The 25,508-nt window shown below is 40.2% G+C and overlaps 1 long non-coding RNA gene across 1 annotated transcript; it reads left to right on the plus strand.

The window, feature by feature from the left end:
- Nucleotides 1-1,625: 1,625 nt before the first annotated feature.
- Nucleotides 1,626-25,508, plus strand: LOC120094683 (uncharacterized). Its single transcript, XR_005489137.2, has 2 exons — nucleotides 1,626-13,658; nucleotides 22,914-25,508. It is a non-coding gene; the product is annotated as an uncharacterized LOC120094683 (long non-coding RNA).

The raw sequence follows: 25,508 nt of genomic DNA on the forward strand, positions 1-25,508 counted from the left end.
AATCTCCAGCCACTTTGCTGAGTCTTCATCTTCTACTTATTACCTTAAGATTTTATTTATTTCATTGTGTGTGTGTGTGCGTGTATGTGTGTGTGTTCTCTCTCTATATAAAGCATATGTGGATACTGACAGCAAAGGTTGGAGAAAGGGCGTTAGTTCCCCTGATCTGGAATTACAAGCGATTGCGAGTGACCCGTGTGGATGCTGGGAATTGAACTCTGGTCCTCTCCAGGAGCAGCAAGTGCTCTTCTCTGCTGAGTTATCTCTCTGGGCTTCGTTTTATTTTTTTTTGAACATAGAATAAAGTAGATAGCATACATTTATGAGCCACAAATATTCACTACACAACTGCCAATTCACGACTTTTCCTATTTCATCTGTTATTGTCTCCCTTATTTATTTTGAAGGAAATTTCAGACATATAATTTTAATCTGTAAATATTTCAGTATGACTCTCTAAAGTCAAAGCCTTTAACTATGTAAATACCATTAAGCCAAAAATAATAGTCTTTATCATTAATATATTAATCTTCAATTTCCCATTGTAAGTACTTTTAAATATATTTAAAAGCATTTTTATTTGAATTGCACTTGATGTCACCCATTCATCAGTAAGTTTTTAACTTTATTTTAATCAATGTGTTTTCCTTTGTCTCTTCCTTCTTTTTCCCCCTTCTTCTTATACAAACATATATTTCTAGGATTTGTTTGTTTTAACATAGCTGCACTCTATCTCCTTGTCCTTATCTTTTTGAAAAACTGACCTCCATGAATTTATCCATTTGTGGTGGCTATTTGTAATACTAATTTTTAAGAAATTTAAAGTTCTTTAATTGTCAAAACCCCTAATTTTCTGATACAGTTGTTACACATTTTTCCAATTTGTTGTCCATCTATTAATATCTTTAATACGAAACTTAAAAATTGTATACATTAACATTTATTAAATTTTTCTGCTAATAAGTTTGTAACTTGTTACCTTGATTGGAAGAGGCATCCTATACCAACATCAGTTAAAGAAATCACATATTTCTCATACATTATTTATTTGCATTCTCTCATTGATCTTATTTCAGAATAAGTGATCCAGTGATACTTTTTCAAATGTTTGACAGTAATTCTGTCTTTTTCTTAAAGATCTAAAACGCCAAGTTATCATGCTCTATATTCTCATGGATTCTCCTCATTAGTACCCACTTGTTACATGATAAAAAACTGGGCTTGACTAAAATCAGGGACTAGAAAAGGCGGCCCACTCTCTCCCTACTTATTCAAAATAGGACTCAAAGTCCTAGCCAGAGCAATCAGACAATGAAAGGAGGTCAAAGGGATACAAATTGGAAAGGAAGAAGTCAAAATATCACTATTCGCAGATGATATGATAGTATACTTAAGTGACACCAAAAGTTCCACCAGAGAACTACTAAGTCTGATAAACAACTTCAGCAAAGTGGCCGAGTATAAAATTAACTCAAACAAATCAGTAGCCTTCTTTTACTCAAAGGATAAACAGGCTGAGAAAGAAATGAGGGAAATCGTGATTGTTGGGGGCAGGGTGGTAATGGGGGGAGGATAGGGAGGGGAACACCCATAGAGAAGGGGAGGGGGAGGGGTTAGGGGGATGTTGGCCAGGAAACCGGGAAAGGGAATAACATTCGAAATGTAAATAAGAAATACTCAAGTTAATAAAAAAGAAAAAGAAAAAGAAAAAAAAAAAGAAACAAGGGAAATGACACCCTTCACAATAGTCACAAATAATATAAAATACCTCGGTGTAACTCTATAATCAAGCAAGATCTGTGTGACAAGAACTTCAAGTCTGTGAAGAAAGAAATTAAAGATCTCAGAAGATGGAAAGACCTCCCATGCTCATGGATTGGCAGGATTAATATAGTAAAAATGGCCATTTTGCCAAAAGCGATCTACAGATTCAATGAAATCCCCATCATAATTTCAACTCAATTCTTAGTAGAGTTAGAAAGAACACTTTGTAAATTTATTTAGAATAGCAAAAAACTCAGGATAGAGAAAACTATCCTCAACAATAAAAGAACTTCTAGGGAAATCACCATGCCTGACCTCAAGCAGTATTACAGAGCAATAGTGATAAAAAACTGTATGGTATTGATACAGAGACAGACAGGTGGATCAATGGAACAGAATTGAAGACCCAGAAATGAACCCACACACCTATGGTCACTTGATCTTTTGAAACCATCCAATGGAAAAAAGATAGCATTTTCACCAAATGGTGCTGGTTCAACTGGAGGTCACATTGTATAAGAATAAAAATAGATCTATTCTTATCACCCTGTACAAAGCTTAAGTCCAAGTGGATCAAGGACCTCCACATCAAACCAGATACACTCAAACTAATAGAAGAAAAAGGGGGGAAGAGCCTTGAACACATGAGCACTAGGAAAAATTTCCTGAACAAAACACCAATGGCTTATGCTCTAAGAGCAAGAATCCACAAATGGGACCTCATAAAACTGCAAAGCTTCTATAAGGCAAAGGACACTGTCATTAGGACAAATTGACAACCAACAGATATGAAAAAGATCTTTACCAATCCTAATATCCAAAATACATAAAGAACTCAGGAAGTTAGACTCCAGAGAGCCAAATAAACCCATTAAAAGATGAAGCACAGAGCTAAACAAGAATTCTCAGCTGAGGAATATCAAATGGCCGAGAAACACCTAAAGAAATGTTCAGCATCCTTAGTCATCAGGGAAATGCAAATCAAAACAATTCTGAGATTCTACCTCACATCAGTCAGAATGGCTAGGATCAAAAACTTAGGTGACAACAGATGGCGAGGATGTGGAGAAAGAGGAACAGCCCTCCATTGTTGGTGGTTTGCAAGCTGGTACAACCACTTTGGAAATCAGTCTGGAGGTTCCTCAGAAAAATTGAACATTCCACTACCTGAGGACCCAGGTATACCATAGAAACCTTATTTATAATAGTCAGAAGCTGGAAAGAACCCAGATGCCCTTCAACAGAGGAATGGATCCAGAAAATGTACATCTACACAATGGAGTACTACTTAACTATCAGAAACAATGACTTCATGAAATTCATAGGCAAATGGATGGAACTAGAAAATATCATCCTGGGTGAGGTAACCCAATCACAGAAAAACACACTTGGTATGCACTCATTGATAAGTGGATATTAGCCCAAAAGCTCAAATTACCCAAGATACAATCCATAGACCACATGAAGCTCAAGAAAATGGATTACCAAAGTGAGGATGCCTCAGTCCTTCTTAAAAGGGAAAACAAAATTATTCAGAGGAGGAGATACGGAGACAAAGTTTGGAGCAGAGACTGAAGGAATGGCCATTCAGAACCTGCCTCACCTGGGGATACACCACACACACACACACACACACACACACACACACACACACACACACACACACACATCTGTATAGCCACCAAACTTAGACAATATCGATGAAGCCAAGAAGTGCATGCTGACAGGAGCCTGATATAGCCGTCTCCTGAGAGGCTCAGCCAGAGCATTACAAATACAGAGGCGAATGCTAGCAGCAAACCATTGAACTGAGAACGGGGTCCCCATTAGAGAAAGGATTGAAGGAGCGGAAGGGGCTTGCAACCCCATAAGAACAACAATACCAACCAACCAGAGCTCCCAGGGATTAAACCACTACCCAAAAAGTACACATGGACGGATCCATGGCTCCAGCTGCATATGTAGCAGAGGAGAAGCCCTTGGGCCTGCCAAGGCTGGACCCCCCAGTACAGGGGAATGTTGGGGGGCGTGGTTGAGGAGTTGGAACATCCTTATAGAAGAAAGGGAGAGGGATGGGATACAGGGCTTATGGACAGGAAATTGGGAAAGGGAATTACATTTGAAATGTAAATAAAAAATAACCAAAAAAAAAAAAAAAAAACCAAACAAACAAACAAAAAAACCAAAAAACAAAAAACAAAAAAAACAAAAAAAACCAAACTGGGTTTGTTCTTTGTGTTCTTTGACATCCTCAGTTGCTTCCTTCTTGAAAATGGTGGTTGGATTTTCAAAGCCATTTGGACTCACAGTTTGAGTTTTTGTTAAGATGAGTTTGTAGATTATTCTGTCAAAGGAAGATAGTGTCCAGGGTTATTCTTGCTGTGACAAAACACCATGACCACAGCAACTTACAAAGGAAAGCACTTAACTGGCTTCCAGTTTTGGAGGATTAGTTTATGAACATCATGCAGGGAGCAAGGCAGCAGGCAGGTAGGAATAGCCCTGTAGCAGTAGCTTGAGAGCTTACACTCTGATCTGAAGGCAGAAGGCAGAGAGAGAGAGAGAGAGAGAGAGAGAGAGAGAGAGAGAGAGAGAGAGAGAGAGAGAGAGAGAGACTCTGACATGTATACCCCCAGTGATACACCTCATTCAACAAGGCTACACTTCCTAGTCCTTTTTAAACAATCCACCAATTGGGAAACAAATCTTCAAATATATATGTCTATGGTGACCATTGTCATTTAAACCAACACAATACCCATCCCACCCCACTTGATATGAAGCACTTAAAAGCTACATTTGAATTTTGTAATTCCTTAAAGTTACAAAGTGGCAATATTCTCATATTCTAAAAATTCTACTGCTCCATCTTTCTTTATTATCTATCTGAAATAATGGTAACAAAGAGACTTCTACATCTGGCATTTGGCTGCCCAGAGATCTAGAACAGTTGACACAGAAAATGTAGAGAAAAAAAAAAAGGCTAGGCTGTGTTCCTTTAACTGCCAGTTTTCATAATAATGACTTAGTGTGTTGAGAAGTCAACCTACTAACTACCTAAAACATGAGCAAGTCGTGAGTGGGTTTTAATCCTTACAGCCATTGTTGCAGTGGTCGTGAATGTGGCCCATTTTTAGTCAATGTGAATGTTTTTAAATTGTCCCACAGTAGTGTGGTACAACTTTAGTAGTTTTTGAGAGATTCCCCCCCCCCCCCTCTAATTTATTATGACAAAATGTCTCAGATGTGTATTTTCCTCCTCAGACTTGGGCCGGGATGTTTTCTAAGAGCGCCGTGGCAGAGCAGCGAATGTGCAGTGTGTTGATGAGCTGCTGGACTCTCTGTATAAAGTTCAGTGGCAGCCAGCACCCGCTGACAGGAAAAGAAGAGCAAGTGCCAGTTTAGTTCCGTGTCAGACCCCTGTGCAGGGCCGTTGCAGTGGTGGTGTGCAATCCGTGTGCTCGCCTTTGGCAGTCTTAGGATGGACAGCAAGTACCCAGTGAAATCAGGAGCTGGCCGTGTGGGTGGTCAGGCCCACTATCTTCCTAATTTTAGACAAGTACGCAGCTCTCCATGGGTATATGTATCCTATTAGCAGTACTGTGGAAGAATAAAGTAAAAGGCATTTTAAATTCATGAGTGTTAGTTTTTCAAGTGGCAACTAAGTCATTGGGAAATAGCCATTGGGCCTAACTTCTCAGTGAATGAAACTCTTGAGTATTTAATTTTCTTTTTGTCTTGGAGTGTCATGAAAACTATTGAGGTCCCAAGAAAATTATGAGGTAGGAAATGTGGTAGCCCACCCTCATTAGGGTCTCCTAGTCAGGGCTCAAGTAAGATGCCACCAGCCATTTTCTAACTCACCTCTGCCTGCCTGCTTAGGGCCAGCCTTACGTCCATGCTTGCTTGGTGGGAACTCTTTTAATTCACTTGTCTAACATTGAGGGGTTTGTTTAGTTACAACAAGATAGCAGAGTCATGTCACCTTTACCTATGTTAACAAACTGTCTCTGACACCTCCTGCATGCTGCTGTATTCATTGGCAGAGGCTGATTCTCTCCCTGAAAAGCTGCATCAGCAAATCTAACGTTAGATGAACTCGGCCTCACTACCAGGCCCAGGTTACTACAATGGATTACAATCTGCTGAAGACAAGTGCACAAATATGGGAGCCAGCAGCAGCCTCATGTCCCTCCTGCCTTCCCTCAAGACGCATTAGGAATTTAATGTGTACAGGGCTGCTCTACACACAGAAGGAGGCAGGGTGCCAGGGTCAATCGGCACATGAAATAATAATAAAGTTGACCACTCTGTTATTTATTGTTTAATAGAATAGGAATGGAAACAACAGTTTTCTTCTTCTTCTTCTTCTTCTTCTTCTTCTTCTTCTTCTTCTTCTTCTTCTTCTTCTTCTTCTTCTTCTTCTTCTTCTTCTTCTCCTCCTCCTCCTCCTCCTCCTCCTCCTCCTCCTCCTCCTCCTCCTCCTCCTCCTCCTCCTCCTCCTCCTCTCACATTGTGTCCTCCCCTTTGGAGACCTCTATCCCAGAGCATGAATTACTGAGTGATTGTGTTTTTCTTGCTACCTTTGCTTTTGAGTTTAAACCTGAGAAGCCTTGTGGCATCTATCACTGCCTTAGGTGAGGCAGCCTGGGCCAGGTTCCAGACACCTCTGACTCAAAGCTAGGCATGAGAAGCTCTGTCTCATCCATTGTTTAGAATTAGTTAGGTGGTCAGTGCTGGAGAGATGGGCAATGCGTAAGGGCTTTTTTCCAGAGGACCTGCGTTTAATTCCTAGCATCCGCATGGCAGCTCATAACTGTTTATAACTCCAGTTTGAGGGGATCCAATGCTCTCTTCTGCCCTTCTTAGAAAGTGGTATATAGACATACATGCAGGCAAAACACCCAAACATAAAAAATAATATGAGACTTACAGAATCACAAAAAATAAATTAGTCCGAATTTTTGAATTTTCAAAAAAATTTAAATGCTGGGGGAGTAGAGCATGTGGGAGCTAATGGGTAGCTTTAGTTTATCTGGCTTTGTCTGTATCCCAGATATCCCTCTGCGTCAGTGAGTTAGTGTCTTTCAGGGCATTAACTGGCTGAAATATGGCCAGATCCTTGACTCAGGAATGGAGAAGTCACTTATGTCTGCAAATACATTTGAAAATCTTAATGGAACCACACCTCAGTAGCCTGGATTGTGTGGCTTTGCAAAGCCTTCTGCGACAGAAAATCCCCACCACTTCCACAGGCATCCCATTGTCTACCCTTAGACAAGCGTCAGAGGAGAGTTTACTGTAAAGCTTGTCATTTAGCAAAAGAGAAAACTGCCACTGTGCCTCCCCTATGTAGAGATAGGACAGGAGTTGTCAAGCGATGTGTTGTTCATGTTTCTTCCCTCAGACAGAGAGGATCCTGTGGGAAAGACCCTTGCAGGGGTTGGCTCAGGGGCCTGCCAGCTTCCAGGTGATAAACTGGCTTGCTTAGGCAACAGCAAGGTATAGATAGGCAAGTGCCCTCCACAAAGCTTCAGGTGGGGTGTTCCTTGTCTTAGAGGAGCACCAGGATTGAGGGTTGAGTGTGAGAGGATTGGAAAAGGCATCATGATGGGGAAAGCGAGCACTTGGAGTGTGGAGCAACCAGTTGAAATTGGGCTGGTTATGTGAACATTACTGTTTGCACTTCTGCTACCTCATTGCTATTGTCCTTGATAACAATGGACTAGGTACCTCACTCTTTGTTACCTTGACTCTACACTGTCCAAGAAGAACAAAGACATAGGCTTCAGGGAAAAGTAAGTAAGGCCCAGAACCTTGAAACACTAAACTTGGATCTTGAGAAGACAAAAGGTCTTATTCAATTTGCACGTTTTGTTCTTGCAAAAAGCAGACACTTTGGTAGAATGGCAAGGATACAGTAATTAAAATAAGAGATAGAGATAGAGAGAGCGAGAGATGAGAGAGAGAGAGAGAGAGAGAGAGAGAGAGAGATGCTTTGAGAAGAGTTACTTTATTGAAGGGGAAACTATAAAATAAAAAGGAGCAAACAAAACATACAGGCTGCTTAATGGTGTATTGTGTGGAAGATTAAACCAGGAGAATGGGAAAAGCAGTGCTGAAGGGGAGGTGATGTGTAAGAGAGGTGGGATTTTGTGTGGGGTTGCTACAGACAACTTCATTAAAAGAAAAGCATTTTTTGTTTGAATTTGCACAGCTACTTTACTGGTATTCAAAAGGCATCCAATAACTTATTTATGAGGAATAATGAGAAAATTCGAGTTACCAATGCAAACTAAAATAAGGGATGTAAGAGTATAATGTTTAAGTAAAGTACAGAAGGAAGCAAGGCCATGCAGGTGAGTCCAGCAAGAAGGGCAAGAACATTTGGAAGAAAGCCACAGCCTGCAGAGCGAACCTGACGGACAGCATAGACCTCAGTACCAAAGGGTGAGCAAGGTGGGGACTGTTAGGCAATTGGACCTAAAGAACAGCTCTGTGTATGTGCGAGAGAGAGAGAGAGAGAGAGAGAGAGAGAGAGAGAGAGAGAGAGAGAGAGAGAGAGAGAAACAGAGACAGAGACAGAGACAGAGAGACACAGAGAGAAGATAGGCAGAGTGTTATATTCCTCACTATTGTCAGACCTTAGAGCTTTCAGTCTTGCTGTTCGTTACAGGAAATCAATAAAGGACTTGAAGGAGAATAACATGTCCAACTTAGGTTTTTAATAAGATCACCTCAGCAGCTGTGTGAGAATGTTAGTGAATTACATAAACAGACCCAAGGAGGGCTTATAAGATGGCTCAAGGGGTAAAGTCACCTGACCCATCTGACCCATCTGAGTTCAACGTCAGGGATCCTCAGAGGGTGAAAGAAAAGATCTGACTCTCATGAGTTATCCTTACACACACACACACACACACACACACACACACACACACACGCAATACTAACTGAGTTATATTGCGAAAAGACTTGAAGTTGTAAAATTCTCTCAATAAAATATAATTTAAGAACAAAAATTAAAAGATAGAAATAAAAACATTAAGAGTTGGACTAGTGCAGAAGCTCTTTCCCTTCACAGGAGAAAGGTAACCAAGCTTTGGAGCAGGACAATGGCATTGGGGTTGATGGGATGGAAGAGTGAGTGGGTAGGCAGATAGAAGGCAGGAGAACGAGAAATATGGCCTATATGGTCTATTAATCACTTTCATATTGCTGTGATAAAACACCATGACCAAAGTGACTCATAGACAGAGGGTTTACAAGAATCTATTACGTGGCAGCCAGAGCAGAAGCTTGAGGGCACACATCTTGAGCCTCATGTAGGAGGCAGAGAGAATATGCTGGGAATCGCTTGAGACTTTTGAGACCTAACATCCCATTCCATTCCATTGTTCCTTCAGCAAGCCACACACCTTTAAACCTACCAACTGGGCACCAAGGTTAGAAACATCCGACACTATGAGGGGTATTCTCATTCAAACCACCACAGGTGGGGGAATTGGATGGGGTGTGGGGGGAAGATCTGGTTCTGATATAACTTGTTGAGGTATAATTCTTACTAGATATCCAAGAGGAGTTTAGGAGAAGGAAGAAGAGAATACTTTTGTAGTTCAGAGGAACTTTGTGACTGAGAGTCACTGGCATGCAGATATTATCTTAAGCTAAGCAATTATATGAAACACACAGTCACACACAGACAGTCATACACAGACAGACACACACACAGAGACAGACACACACACAGATAGACAGACAGACACACATAGTCACACACAGACACACAGACATACACACAGACAGACACACATAGTCACACATAGACACACAGACAGACATACACAGATAGATAGACAGACACACACAGAGATAGACACACAGACAGACACACACACAGTCACACACAGATACACACACAGACACACAGAGATAGACAGATACACACACAGTCACACACACACAGTCACACACAGACAGATACACAGATACACAGACACACAGAGATAGACAGACAGACAGATGCACACACACACACACACACACACACACACACACAGACACACACACAGAGATATAGGCTCAAAAATGTAGGAGAAATTTTCTTCCCCTGACAAGAATGAGGCTTTGTTGACAACACAGCATTCAAATGGAAGGAGCTGGAACAATTTAAGTAACAAGGCAGTGTAGTATTAAATAATACTCAAAGAATAAAACCAACATACATAACTGGAAAAAGGACAAGAAGTGAATCTTCTTTAGAGAAATTGTGTGTGTGTGTATGTGTGAGCGTGTACATGTATGTGTGTGTGTGTATGAATGTATGAATGTATGTGTGTGTGTGTGTATGAATGTATGAATGTATGTATGTATGTGTGTGTATGTATGAATGTATGAATGTATGTATGTGTGTGTGTATGAATGTATGAATGTATGTGTGTGTGTGTATGTGTGAGCGTGTACATGTATGTGTGTGTATGTATGAATGTATGAATGTATGTATGTGTGTGTGTATGAATGTATGAATGTATGTGTGTGTGTGTATGTGTGAGCGTGTACATGTATGTGTGTGTATGTATGAATGTATGAATGTATGTATGTGTGTGTATGTATGAATGTATGAATGTATGTATGTGTGTGTATGTATGAATGTATGAATGTATGTGTGTGTGTGTGTATGTGTGAGCGTGTACATGTATGTGTGTGTATGTATGAATGTATGAATGTATGTGTGTGTGTGTATGAATGTATGAATGTATGTGTGTGTGTGTATGAATGTATGAATGTATGTGTGTGTGTGTATGTGTGAGCGTGTACATGTATGTGTGTGTATGTATGAATGTATGAATGTATGTATGTGTGTGTGTGTATGTGTTCTTTCAGAAGATGGAATTATTTTGTCTGGGTGAGAGCAGGAATTTGTGATTTAGTTTAGAATAATAGATTCTGGAAAGAAAGAAATAATAATTTTATAATGTAGAAACCTGACAAATACAACCTCAGGCTGGTGATTATCGACAAATGGCCAGAGATATATGAACATGTTATATTATCTGACAAGGTGAAATTGGGGGGAGGGGCTCATTTCTAATGTTTCTTCATTGTTAGGACAAAGAAAACTTGAAGACTTGCTGCAGTACACGCCTTAGGGTTTTACTGCTGTGAACAGACACCATGACCAAGGCAAGTCTTATAAAGGACAACGTTTAGTTAGGGCTGGCTTACAGGTTCAGAGGTTCAGTCCATTATCAAGTGAGAACAAAGCAACATCCAGGCAGGCATGGTGCAGGCAGAGCTGAGAGTTCCACATCTTCATCAGAAGGCTGCTAGCAGAAGACTGGCTTCCAGGCAGCTAGGATGAGGGTTATAAAGCCCACACCCACAGTGACACAAGGCCATACCTACTTTAACAGGGCCACACCTTCTAATAGTGCCACTCCCTAGGCTGAGCAGATACAGATCATCACTGTACACAAGCCTGGAAAGGTCACAAAGATCAGGTGATCATAGAACATCGTAGGAACTGTGAGAAGGCTGGATTGGGAGTCAGAATAAATAAATGAGACATGAGGCTGTGCCCTGGAACAGAATGATGGTATTCGTGGAAAGAGGTAAAATTCTAGTAAAAGTGGTTGGTTAATAATATCTTACTAATGTTGATTTGAAAAGCTGTGACAAATGTGCTATGTCAATGTAAGATAGTAATGATTTGGTTAAGGAGCCTGTATTATATTCCAACTTTATTAAGAACCTAAAATTATTCTAAAATAGAAAAGTTTAATATTAAAGAGCTAGGAGAACGAAGATGCTTCCTCTTATTTAGGAAAGGTCTTCCTCACATTTGTAATATTGAGTCAGGTTCTGATGCATGTAAAAAAAATGTCCATTCTGGTGGCAATACATGGAATAACATATCTGTGTAGAAGAGGTAATCAGAACCGATACTCGTTGCCATGGTGACAGGAGAGATGCTGCTTACAATGGAAACAGCTCCCTCCTTGATTATGTGCCTCCTTTGATGTGCTTCCTTTTTTGCAAGTTAGGATGCGACTAATTTAAACACATGATTTACTTTGCATCTTGAACATATGCAGCAAATATTGTAGTATGTTATTATTATTATTAATTCTTTCATGTATGAAATGCTTCCATTAATTAAAATAACAATAAGAGACAGGTACAAAGAAAGTAAATATACTTTAGAAACCCCATACCTCTAGAATTTATTAGTAATGGGATATAGACTACATTAACAAACTCCATTGATAACTTTGTCATTGACCGTGATTTTTTATTTCTGTTTGTTTGAAGTCTTTATTTTCAGATTACTTCTGTTCTAATTATAAGCGGTAACTTTAGGACATGTCACATCTCATGTCATTATCACATTCGAATCTGAAACCTCCAAGGGCATAACTACTCTGGGAAATTGTATTAGCTCGTGAGATAGCACTCTCTTGTTCGTTTAGAATCATGGGAACATGTTTGATATAATGCTATTTGGAAAGATACAGCATGTGCTGGCAGTAAGATGAGGGTGATGAAGTAACTCTTGCTTTTGAGTGTCTACCTGGCTTGGGTTAGCTGACATTTCTGACATAGAACTTTTTTCTTTATGTATTGAGAACTATTTTTACTTTTTTTTTTAGCTGATCATATCATGTTCTATAAATTGAAGCAGCATTGAGCCTGCATCTTTTTTCCCCTGGGCACAAATCATAGCTGAATTTATACCACTGTCATATTTAGTATATATGAATTCCAACTGATGGGGGAAGTCAAGGTGTACCAGAGAAGCATAGCACTTGACAGCCATGCCAAATGTCAACCCACCAGAGGAGGTCCAAATGTGGCTTCGCCTTCGTGTTTTATTTCTAGTGAGAGACTTCATTTTCAAAATGATACTTATTACCAAATAGGCAATTTTCTAGTAGCTTAAGGAAAAACTAAACTAAGCTCAGCTAGTTAGGATGCAGGTCCTACCGGATAGCAGAGATTTTCAACCTGTATCTTCAAAAAACAAACCAAACAAAAAAAAAAACCCCAAAAACAAAAACAAAAACAAAACAAAACAAAACAAAAAACCCCCAGATTTGAGGATTTTAGCATCCTGGAGTCTTTTCATTCTATTCCCAACCACACCTCCACATGCAGACTTCATTCAGAAAGAACAGATGCTCTGTTCGAGTTGTATTTTAAATAACAATTAAAAACCGTCTATTCTGAGGTAGAGGAGAAATGGAAATGTCCTCTAGCTTAGAGGAAAAATGGTTAGCAGCTCTTGTTAGAGACTAGTGGTCTCCACCGCGAGGGAGGGCAGGGCGTAATTAAGATCTCCTCGCTGTCTAACTGTTCAAAGGAGACAGGACATAGTGCTTTGGGGATGCCGGGCCTCAGTCAGAAGGATTCCTGACCTTCAAAAGCTTTGACTTCTCATATGGATTAGGTCTTTCCCAGGAATGCCTATCTGTATTAAAGCAGTAATACTTGTTTTTAGTTTACATTTACCTAGTGTGAACTGGGCGGGGGTGGGGTGGGGTGGTGGTGGTGGTGGTTATCTGAATGTGGTTGGAAAACAATTAGAGAACAATGCTTAAAGGGTCTCAAATTTCATTAAGACATGTACTCAGAATCTGAATGCAGTAGTTATTTCAAAGTTTTGAAACAGATCTATTTTTATTTTTAAATCCTTATGTGTGTGGGTGTACACACATGCAAATGAAGGTGTCAGTAGAGACCAGAAGAGGTTCTTGGATCCTTGGAAGCTGAAAGGACACACAGTTGGGAGCCTCCCATTGTAGGTGCTGGGGAACTGCCAGGTCCTCTGGAAGAGCAGGAAACCACTCTTATCTGATGAGCCACCTCTCCACTCCCAAATATTATTATCTTAAAAGGTAAGTATTTATTAGCAACTTTGTAGACTAGAGAGGTGAATAATAATTAATAGATTCCACTTAAAATATTTTATTTCTTTTAAAAAATTTATTCTTTTTTATTGGGTATTTTTATTTACATTTCTTTTTTACTTTTTTAATTGGATAATTTTATTTACATTTCAATGTTATTCCCTTTCCCAGTTTCCATAAGTCCCCTATTCCATCCCCCTCCCCTTCTTCTATGAGGGTGTTCTGCCTCCTCAACCACGCCCCATTCCCGCCTCTCCCCTTGACATTCCCCTGCACTGGGGGTCCAGCCTTGGCAGGACCAAGGGCTTCTCCTCCCATTGGTGCTCAACAAGGCCATCCTCTGCTACATATGCAGCTGGAGCCATGGGTCTGTCCATGTGTAATCCTTGGGTAGTGGTTTAGTCCCTGGGAGCTCTGGTTGGTTGGTATTGTTGTTCTTAAGGGGTTGCAAGCCCTTTCTGCTCCTTCAATCCTTTCTCTAATTCCTCTGACAGGGGTCCCATTCTCAATTCAATGGTTTGTTGCTAGCATTTGCCTCTGTATTTGTCACTCTATGACTGAGCCTCTCAGGAGACAGCTGTATCAGGCTCCTGTCATCATGTACTTCTTGTTTTCATAGATACTATCTAATTTTGGTGGCTGTGTGTATATATATACATGGGCTGTATCCCCAGGTGGGGCAGGCTCTGATGGCCATTCCTTCAGTCTCTGCTCCAAACTTTGTCTCCATTTCTCCTCCTATGAATATTTTTATTCCCCTTTTAAGAAGGACTGAAGCATCTGGACTTTGGTTGTGCTTCTTGAGCTTCATGTGGTCTGTGGATTGTATCTTGGGTAATTCGAGTTTTGGGGCTAATATCCACTTAGCAATGAGCATGGGAGGTCTTTCCATCTTCTGAGGTCTTCTTTGATTTCTTTCTTAAGAGACTTGAAGTTCTTGTTATACAGATCTTTCACTTGCTTGGTTAGAGTCACATTGAGGTATTTTATGTTATTTGGGACTATTATGAAGGGTGTTGTTTCCCTAATTTCTTTCTCAGCCTGTTTATCCTTTGAGTAGAGTTAATTTTATACCCAGTTACTTTGCTGAAGTTGTTTATCAGGCGTAGTAGTTCTCTGGTAGAACTTTTGGGGTCCCTTAAGTATACAATCATATCATCTGCAAATAGTGATATTTTGACTTCTTTTCCGACTTGTATCCCTTTGGCCTCCTTTTGTTGTCTGATTGCTCTGGCTAGAACTTCAAGAACTATATTGAATAAGTAGGGAGAGAGTCAGTAGCCTTGTCTAGTCCCTGATTTTAGTGGGATTGCTTCAAGTTTCTCTCCATTTTGTTTGATGTTGGCTCCTGGTTTGCTGTATTTTGCTTTACTATGTTTAGGTTCGGGCCTTGAATTCCTGATCTTTCCAAGACTTTTATCATGAAGGGGTGTTGAATTTTGTCAAATGCTTTCTCAGCATTTAATGAGATGATCATATGGTTTTTTTCTTTGAGTTTGTTTATATAGCAGATTATGTTTTTGGATTTCTGTATATTGAACCATCTCTGCCTCCCTGAGATGAAGCCTACTTGATCATTGTGAATGATCATTTTGATGCGTTCTTTGATTCTATTTGGAAGAATTTTATAGAGTATTTTTGCATTGATGTTCATAGGGAAATTAGTCTGAAGTTCTCTTTTTTTGTTGGGTCTTTGTGTGGTTTAGGTTTAAGTGTAATTGTGGCTTCATAGAAAGTATTGGGCTGTGCTCCCTCTGTTTCTATTTTGTGGAATAGTTTGGCTAGTATTGGTATGAGGCCTTCTATGAAGGTTTGATAGAATTCCACATTAAACCCATCTGGTCCAGGTTTTTTTTTTTTTTCTTTTTGGTTTGGAGACTTTTAATAACTGCTTCTATTTATTCTTTTGAGTACACTGTTGCTGACTTCAGCCACACCAGAAGAGGGCATCAGATCCCATTACAGATGGTTGTGAGTCACCATGTGGTGACTCAGAATTGAACTCAGGACCTCTGGAAGAGCAGCCAGTGCTAAGCCATTTCTCTAACCTCCATTTAAAAGCTTTTTTATCCAGGACTGTAAACTAAAACATTTGGAGCACTGGGATAATTAATATATGTTGGCTATATAGTTAGACAGTGAGTATTACATTGGCCTTTAGGTTTTAAGACTATTATATGATCATGTGTGTTTAAAACTTTAATAAGATCTATTTATGATATTACAACGATTTGCAGACTTTTCAGAATTCTGACTCTCTAGTTTGGTTTATCTCATTTTTCTGAAGCTTTTCTCTATCTTCTTTGATGTAAAAGTGCCACGTGGCAAGCATGCATAGTTTAAATTAATGTAGATTTGCATTAACTTAAAACTGGGCAAAGTTTCTTTTTCAAAGTCATTTTAGGAACTTCAGAATCAAGGTGGCAATTAGCAACCAATAGGAACACGAATTTCTTCCCCCTATCCCCTTCTGATGACAATGCCCTGGTTCTAAGTGTTTTATGGGAGGTGCTTTCCCAGGAAGAGTCAGTAGCCCATGAATTCATTATGGAAGATTGCTTCTGGCCAAGCATAATCAACACAGATGTCTTAATATAAATACCAAAATGTTCTTTCAACACATTCAGGCCATTCTATGTTTAAATTCAGTTTGGAGCTAAGAATTAAGATGAGGAATGACATGAATTCGAATCTAATGTCCAAAGTTATTTGGTTGCCAGACGCCTGGGGGTTGTTTGTTTGTTTTTGCTTTGTAATACACTCCATGTCTTTTCACATTGGATTATTTTGACAATACAGACTCATTTCCTAAGATGTAAGTATTTTTATTTCTCAAGGGGGAAGATTTCTTTTGGGGAAAAATAAAGTTGTAAGAAAAAAATCAGGAAAGAAGAAAGAGAAATTATTAAAAAAAAACCAATTTCAAGGTGGCGATATAAACAGCACTGTCTTTCGTTTTTAATCTCCCATTTCCTTTCATCTTTATCATCTTCTCTCTTCTTCTGCCCTTCTCTTCCCCATCCCTGTTTCTCTGTAGTAGCACCAGTCTATTTCTTCTATTAAGCATCCTATTGGTGAACATTACTATCAGGATTCAAAACACAGTATTTCAGAACGTGGCATGTTGGTATATTGAACATTTTAAGATTGAAGGAGAGAGAAAAACCAAAGAAGCAGGGAAGTTACTCCCTGACCTTCCTCCTTCTTCAGGTGAGGCCTCTGTATGATAGGGATCCTGCCCTGTTACCAGATTAAAGGAATAAGTATACAAAGGTGGAGAAACTAAACAAATGAGCCTTGCTAAGTGTCCCAGTTTATCATTAGTAGGCCACGTCTCTTTGTCTTAATCACATGACTGCCTAATTTTCATTAAATATCAGTATATAAACATTTTTACTTTGGTCTTCATGTCTTCATTTCTGAAGTCTCTCATCAATACAAAGGTCACACAAGATGAGTTTGTTGTGTTTTCTATTGTTAATCTGTTGTTTGTTATACAGTGCCAGCCATTAGCCTTATGATGAGTGAGAAAAGGATTAGCTATTTCTATATTATTAATGAACAAACATTCCTTCATGGTCCTTAACTCTGTGTTCCTTACTACACAAGCTATATTATGGCCAAGCAGTGGTATGAGATCTTTATTGCCCATAGGCCAGTGATGCTAAGCTGAAATTTTTGTACCTGTTATCATATGCTTTCTTGTTTTAATTTGGTTTTACTTTATAAGCTCAGTTTCAGATAGATACTATGGCTTTGGGTGAATTGATTAGCCTTTCTGGATGTCATTTCATTCCAAGATTCTTCATTAATGTGCTTTTCTTCTCCAAAATATAGTTAGTGGATACATTCAATTCAGAGAATTTATGAATGAGGCTGAAACATGTAATCCATTCATTTAATCATTAATTAAGTGACTATGTTGGTACTTTATAGAAGTAGTCTATCTAAGTAAAACATTACATTTGGAAAGTGGGCTATAATATGAAATAATCTTTGACAGCCAAGAGAGACTGTTTCAGAGAAGGCTAGACACCTTTGACGGTAACCCTAACTAACTCCCTATGGCCACCTCTCAAAGACAAGGGTTTTCTACTTTAGTTCTTTAAAAAGGTGCACAGTTGGCAAAGATGGCTATGTGTCCTTTCTGTGTCGAACTGCAATGCTGCCAGTCAAGATGCAAAGTTGTAGTGTTTTGAGTTCTTGGGCTCTAGCTCGTGGTGCTCTTTTGAAGGTGGTAGAGCATTTACAAGGTGGGGGCTAGCTGGACCCACTCCACCATGTTGGGAAGGCTCCCTACAACACATCCCCCACCATGGAATCACTCTACCGTGTTTCTACTGCCGGGGACAGAAATCCCTCTAGAAACTATGAATCAAAATAAACCCTTTCTCTCTTGATTTGCTCCTGTCTGGCATTTTGCCTAATAGCCCACCCAAGAGTTACTTAATTTGGGAGAACTATCTTTATTTGGGACTCTACAGATGCAAATATTTTCTGTCCATCGAATCCTATAGGCTATGATTTTATTATAGTAAAAACACCAACTGGTGTGTCTAACCTAACACTAACATCCTCCAGTTTCTGTAGCTCATCATATCTCCATATCATCCTTGGTTCCCTCAGTATGAGGAATGCAAATTCTCGTAACGGTCATAGCTGCCACACTTAGACAATCTTGTCCTGTGGCTCACCTTCGCTTTGCTGCCCTCACGCTCCCAGCACCTGAATGGGCAGAGGGTGTCACAGAGCCCTTTGTTCTTCCTCAGAGTTCCTCTTCAGAGTCCACCTCACTACTATAAAGTGTCTGTTGTAATGACTGAATCTAATCGCAGTAGATTCTTGGAAATTGAGGGTTGAACAAACATTTGTAGTTCTGACCATTTGCCAGTCAGTTAATATATAGCGGTTTGCAGTTTTTCTGAGGGATGGATTTAGTGGCAGTCTTTGCAGTACTGGATGTGCTGGAATAACTAAGAAACAGGGAGGGGGCCAGAAACAGCCTTTGAATTTAAACTTGGCTGTGTTGTTCTATGCTCATTATCACGCAAGCTAGCTCTCCTGAAGTGATAAAAGTTGTGCCTGTTTGTGTGTGTGTGTGTGTGTGTGTGTGTGTGTAAAATAGGCTATAAAAGAAATCATCTGTGAATGTTGCTAACAGTAGTAAGAAGAAAGTAAGAAGGGCTAAGAAGCAGTGATTCTGTGCCACAAGGCAGACTGTTTGGAGGCACAAAGCACACCATGAATTCCCAGATAACCCAGTAAAGAAATGTGAAAAGCACCTCTCTGTGCTAATAATCATTTATTTAATTAAAATAATATACTTATTTTTAACTTGAAAGAATTAATAAATATCATTGGTGTTTCATGGGATTGAGGACACACTGTGTTGTCTGCAAGGTGAAGCAGGATAGCAAAAAGATCACTGAATTTGGTTTCAGAAGGGCTTAGGTAGCTCTCCTAACTATTTTGCTCTAAATTCCGGAGTTACTCCTGAAACTCCATAGTTCGTAAAGTCTAGGAGAATGATATTAATGAATCGGATGTTTGAACAGGCTACATATATGTATATGGTCAGGCTATGTCAGTAGATATTAGAAAGGTTCTTGCTCTTAAAGAGCCTTTGTTTTGCATTGTATGAAGGGAAAGTAAAGGGTGGGAAAAGAATTTATAAACAATAGCTAGTAAGTAAATGATCTAGTATTTTAGAGACAGATATATAATAGAAAATGGAATGGAATAGAACCAAGTAGGGATTGGTCGTGTGTGTGTGTGTGTGTGTGTGTGTGTGTGTGTGTGTGTGTGTGTGTGTATACAGCTGTAATATTACAGTGAATGAGGTGTTGAAGGTCTCCACCTTCATGATTTGTTGACGTTTGTGCAAAGAATGAAAAATGTGACCTAATGCATATGGAAATACCATCCAGGAAGAGTGATGATTAGCACCAGATAAAGAATGTGTGTGTTAAGCTAAGAATATACTGGGTTCACATTCTTCTAAGAGGAACGGAATGGAGTGGGGTAATCCAAAGACAAAGTACTTGGAAGTGAGGTTAGATAGATAAGTAAGGCATTGTCCATCCAGTTTCCACATTGGGAATAACTTGTGGGAGACAAAGATAGACATAGAGAACTGTTAAGAGGTAAACTCCATAGCTAGGTGAGAGATGATGGTTTAGATGAGGTGGCATCAGGAAGGCAGGGAAAAATGTTCAGATTCTGTATAGATTTGGAATGACAACCAAGATCTGTGGTTGAAGTAGACAGAGGATGTCAAAGAAATAGCAACTTCCCAAGTACGTCAGGCTTTCATCTGATGAACAGGAGAGGGAACAGGACCAGGTGTGGATGTGGTGTGCTATGCCCAAGGTGTCTGTTTTATGTCCAAGAGCTGGTGCCTGTAAGAACAAGCCGAGTGCAGGCCTTCAGTTGGAGGGGTAGCATGCTACCGTTTTTAAATTCTCAGCACTGTGGCAATTCCCCAGAGAATCTGTAGGGCTAGCATTGCACTGAAAGGTCTGAGAGAAGAATTGGCCAGAACATAGAAAAGCAGAGAACTGAGAGTAGGGTTTACTGTAGGCCTACTAATCATAAGTGTAAAGGAGGAAGAGAGATTGATCGACTGTGCACAAACCTGCTCAAAGCGTGAGCAGAAGACTGGGCCTCGTAGGGAAAATTGTCTATGTCATTCAGAAGATTTTCAGTAGATGTTGGGAAAAATGTCTGGCTAAACTGTTTTTTTTTAAATTTAATATACTTTTAATTTTTACTAATTTTACATCCCATTTCCTGCTTCCCTCCCAGTCACCCCTCCCACAATCCTTCCTCCATTCCCCCTCCCCTTCTTCTCTGAGTGGGTGGGAGCCCCCTGGGTATACCCCAACCTTGGCACTTCAAGTTTTGGAGAAGCAAGGTGCTTCCTATCCCACTGAGGACAGACAAGGCAGGCCATCTAGAAGAACATACAGGCAACAACTTTTGGGGTAGCTGTTGAGGTAGAAATCTCAGCTCATGTCCAGACAGAACTCACCAAGCCAACATGGGTCCACGTGGAAAGGTTTAATGAGAGAAGAAGAATAGAAGAGGAGAGGAATAGAGATCAGCCATGAGCATGTGGGGGGAAGGAGGGAGGGGAATGGAGAGAGAAGGGACAAAGGGGATGAGGGCAAGAAAGCAGAGAAGAGAAGAGCAAGAGGAAGAAGAGTGAGGAGGGGCAGCCCCTTATATAGTGTCAGGCACAGCTGGCTGTTGCCAGGTAGCTGTGTGTGTGTGTGTGTGGGAGCTTAGACAGAATACCAACAGTAGCTTCCACTTCATTGTTCAAGACTCACATAAAGACCAAACTGCACATCTGATACATATATGTTGGAAAGCCTAGGTCCAGCCTGTGTATGTTCATTGGTTGGTGGTTCAGACTCTGAGAGCCCTAAGGGTTCAGGTTGACTCTTGATCTTCCTGTGGAGTTCTTATCCCTTCCGGGGCCCATAATCCTTCCTATTTTTCCATAAGAGTCCTTGTAAGCTTAAATTTTTCTCAACCCTGATTTTAAAAATGGTTTTTTTTTAAATGCTTTAACCTCTCTTCTAGCCACCATCCACCAGAGGTAATGGAAAAGAAAGGTTATTAGGATTCGGGGGAAATGAACCTGTTCAGAAATTGCTCTTTGGAGCAAATCCCATTTGCTCTGTCAGGAAATTAGCAGTTCAGTTCCCAGAATTTAGCGGCAGCAGCTCGATCCACTGGTAAATATACCAGCAGTCTGGTTCAGTAGTGTCGGGATAGCAAGCATGAATCAGCAGCGGGAATATGACCTAGCAAAAATAGCTAGGCCTCAGCCGAATCAGCACGAGTCAGCAGGAACCAGGAGAAGTTCTTTGCAGTGCCTCTCTCCCTCCCTCTCTCTCTCTCTCTCTCTTAATTTTTTATTAGATATATTTCTCTACTTACATTTCAAATGTTATTCCCTTTCCTGGTTTCCTGTCCATAAGCCCCCATCCCTCCCCTCCCCCTCCCCCATATGGGTATTTCCCCCCATCCATCCCCCTTACTGCCCCCCCATATTCCCCTGCACTGGGGGTCCAACCTTGGCAGGACCAAGAGCTTCCCCTTCCACTGGTGCCCCAACATGGCTATTCTCTGCTACATATGCAGTTGGAGCCCTGGGTCAGTCCATGTATAGTCTTTGGGTAGTGGCTTAGTCCCTGGAAGCTCTGGTCGGTTGGCATTGTTGTTCTTATGGGGTTGCAAGCTCCTTCAACTCTTTCAGTCCTTCCTCTAGTTCCACCCCCCCCCCCCCAAGGGGGTCCTATTCTCAGTTCAGTGGTTTGCTGCTAGCATTGACCTCTGTATTGGAGATGCTCTGGATGTGTCTCTGAAGAGAAATCTATATCCAGTTCCTTTCAGCATGCATTTTTTTAGCTTCATCAATCTTACCTAGTTTTGGTGGCTGTATATAAATGGGCCACATGTGGGGAAGGCTCTGAATGGCCATTCCTTGAGTCACTGCTCTAAACTTTGCTTCCATATCCCCTCCTATGGATATGAAGTGACGATCAGCAAAGAGGCAAGACCAAGAAGTGTTGTAAAGCTAGCTATAATAGAAGCCTCCACCACTGTCCATTGCATCCTTCTATACTCCCTCTAAACATCACGTGTCCTCCCTCTAAACATCACGTGTCCTCCATGGGTCTTGCCTCACTTTGTTTCTTGCCTCAGCACGAGTCTGTCTTAGCAAAACTCCATATGAGTCTGTATCAGCTGACATCACTCTGCCAATCAGAGTCTTTGTGCTCATAGACAAGCATGAAAGGAACCTGGAATGCTAAACACACAGGGTTATTTCTGCAGGGAGGAGAAGAAAGGCCTGTAATCTTCTGGACAGCTGGGAGCTGATGTGTGGCTGGAGCCCACACCAGAACCTCCTCCAGACCTACATAATAAGCTTGTTTTTCTCAGTCAATCTATAGAATCTATCTTTATGGAATATGTCACATCATGTACTTTACAGAGAATTTCAATTTGGTCATGTCCAATATTTACTTAGCATACTTTGTTTCTTAAAGAGATTTATCTGTTTTTTTGTACACATGGGATTGAGTTAATTATCACCAGAAATGTCTTTGTTTTTTTTTTTTTTTATCAAATTTCTAAATATACCTAACATAAACTGCTTGGCATCAGACTTTTGAAGTTTGAACCAGCACAGGCTGCTGAGCTGACTGAAATGCCATCTTGCCTCCTCAGGTTGTCTCCCTGAAGGCCTGTGAAGGTCTCAGAGACTCTGGCATTTGTGGGAGTGGAAATTATTGTAACCAGTATAAAGATTCCATGAAAAACAAATCATTCGGACAAATAACAACAAAAAAATGCAACCCAAACCAAAATCCTTGAAAATGTAGCTACCATATGTCTCAGCTATGCCAGTCCTACGACTGTACCACACGAAGTCAAGGTCAGCATTCTGCAGAGATACCTGCACATCCATGTCAACTGAGCACTGTTCACATCAGCTACAATATGGAGCCAGCCTAGATATGCAGGAACAAATGACTACAGAAAGCCAATGTGGTATATATGCACAGTGGGGTTTTATCCAGCCATAAAGAAGAGGAAATTGTTATTTTTTAAGAAAATAGAAAATTATATATTAAACAAATGACTAATTCAGAATGCCAAATATCATACGCTTTCTCTCATATATGGATTCCACATGTTTTTAAGAAATGTATGGCATAAAAGTAGAAGGGGCACTCGGTGTGAGGAGGGGGATAATGAGAGGAGGGAGGGACTACAAGATGGAGGGAAAGGAATGAATAGGAACAAAGAAGAATACGTACATGTATGAAAAGGTCAAAAAGGAAGCCCATCGCTTTGTACAATGAATATGCTATTTTATTTTATTTTTTTAGTGTAAAGAAAATATGGGCACAGGATATAGCTACCAAGATGATACCCAGTGACTCTCAACCTAGCATTAAGCTTCCTGCAAATTCTTTGTTTATTGACTCATGGCTTAGACAGAGTGTTGCAGAAGTTCACCTTCTGAGGAAAAGTATTAAAAGTTTCTGTAGTTTCTGCCTTGCTCTTTTAAGTCGGCAGCTTTTGGTGAATCCACTGCTGGACAAGAAGACTCTCAAGCTATCCTGTGGGGAGCAAGAGAGGCCCCCTCTCAACAGTCAACTCCAACATCTAGCCTATGAGAGAATTGTGTTGGAAATGGATCCCCCACACTTAGTCAAAACTTCAGTGACTGCAACCCTGTTGACAATTGACTATCACCTCATGGGGGACTGCATGCTAAATGTATCCATTGAAGCTTCACAGAACCTCTGATTTCTAAGAAAGAAGGAGGAGGAGAAGGAGAAGGAGGAGGAGGAGGAAGAGGAGGAGGAGGAGGAGAAAGAGAAGAGAAGGAGGAGGAGAAGAAGAAGGAGAAGGAGGAGGAGAAGGAGAAGGAGAAGGAGGAGGAGGAGGAGGAGGAAAATAAACAAACAAACTATGCTGGTAATATACAAATGTCTTTATTTTAAGACACAAGTACTTGGCATTATTTATTATGCAGCATAGCTATTAATGACTGAAGAAAGTGACAACTAAAATAAGATATTTGCAAATGCCGTTCATGAATTTCAGAAGGCATAGGAGGTAGTTTCAGACCTGTTGGATGGAGAAGGTGACAAAGCATTGCACATGGACCACTTTGCGGGAGGGTGGAAAGGCTTTGTGGTTGCTGGCCTCAAGCAAGATTCAATGATACAATGAAATAGCTGTGAAGACCTAAAGAATGGTGAGGGTGTAAGTTTAATAAGAAAAAGGAAAGAATTTCTTCACCTTGGATGACAGAGGAGGAAGGCCTAGAAAGGTGGCTTCAATTCTTGGCTCACTACTGAACTTTAGATATTCCTGTTGCCATTTATATTTCATAATGAAAAAGGTTGGAACCTGATGAGTTTCTGTAATTAGTTTGAGGTTGTATAGCTAAATCAGAATTTCATGTCTTCTCTGTTTTAAGAATCTGGTTTCACTCTGATGTTACCTATAGACAGAAACATTTTGAAACCAACATATTGTATGTGGGGAGTATAGTATCAAAGTTAGTTACCTAAGAAACAGATTTGTGCTTCATATGTTGAAATAGCCCCTTACAAGTCTTGTAAGCATCCATAAACAGCATGACTTGGAGAGGTCTAATACAGAGCCACTGCTATGCGATCATTAAAAGCTAGAAATTTCTAGTGAATTGAAGAAAAAGATGGCGATTACAGCCACAAAACCAACTCTAAATTTATTGTTTTATTGCTTCTCTTACCCCATCGGAAAGAACTTTGACTTGTGCTCAATACTTGGCATGTGTTTATTAGTGTTTATTAGATGACTAAGGAAACATGGCTTAGCCAAAGGAAAGAGTTTTAGATGAAAACATCCTATGTAAAATGTTCAGCATAAGAGAGGGGCCAGGTCAAGGGTGCAGCTGTGACACTGAAGACATTCATCTTCATGACACCGATTTCTCTGCTTTGCTCTGCTGATCTACGTTCCAGGGCATCTCATGTTCAGGGTCACTTCCTACATCCTCCTGTTTACTTTCTCCCCTTTAAACCCTTTAGGAAAATTGAGAAATTCAGGATTCTGTCACCATACTAGATTGTCTTTAAAAAGAATCTTCATGTTTTATGCACCATGATAATATAGTATTCTTTTCTTTAAAAAAAAGTAGACTACATATGTAAGATATAGTTATGTTTGATCTACACATGGGTTCCCTGCCATCTCTGTTGCGATGATTTTTATAAATAAAAATTTAAAAATCTAAAATAAATCCAACAGTGTCTAACTCCA

The sequence above is a fragment of the Rattus norvegicus genome, chromosome 9 (assembly GCF_036323735.1).
Source record: "Rattus norvegicus strain BN/NHsdMcwi chromosome 9, GRCr8, whole genome shotgun sequence".
NCBI lineage: Eukaryota > Metazoa > Chordata > Mammalia > Rodentia > Muridae > Rattus > Rattus norvegicus.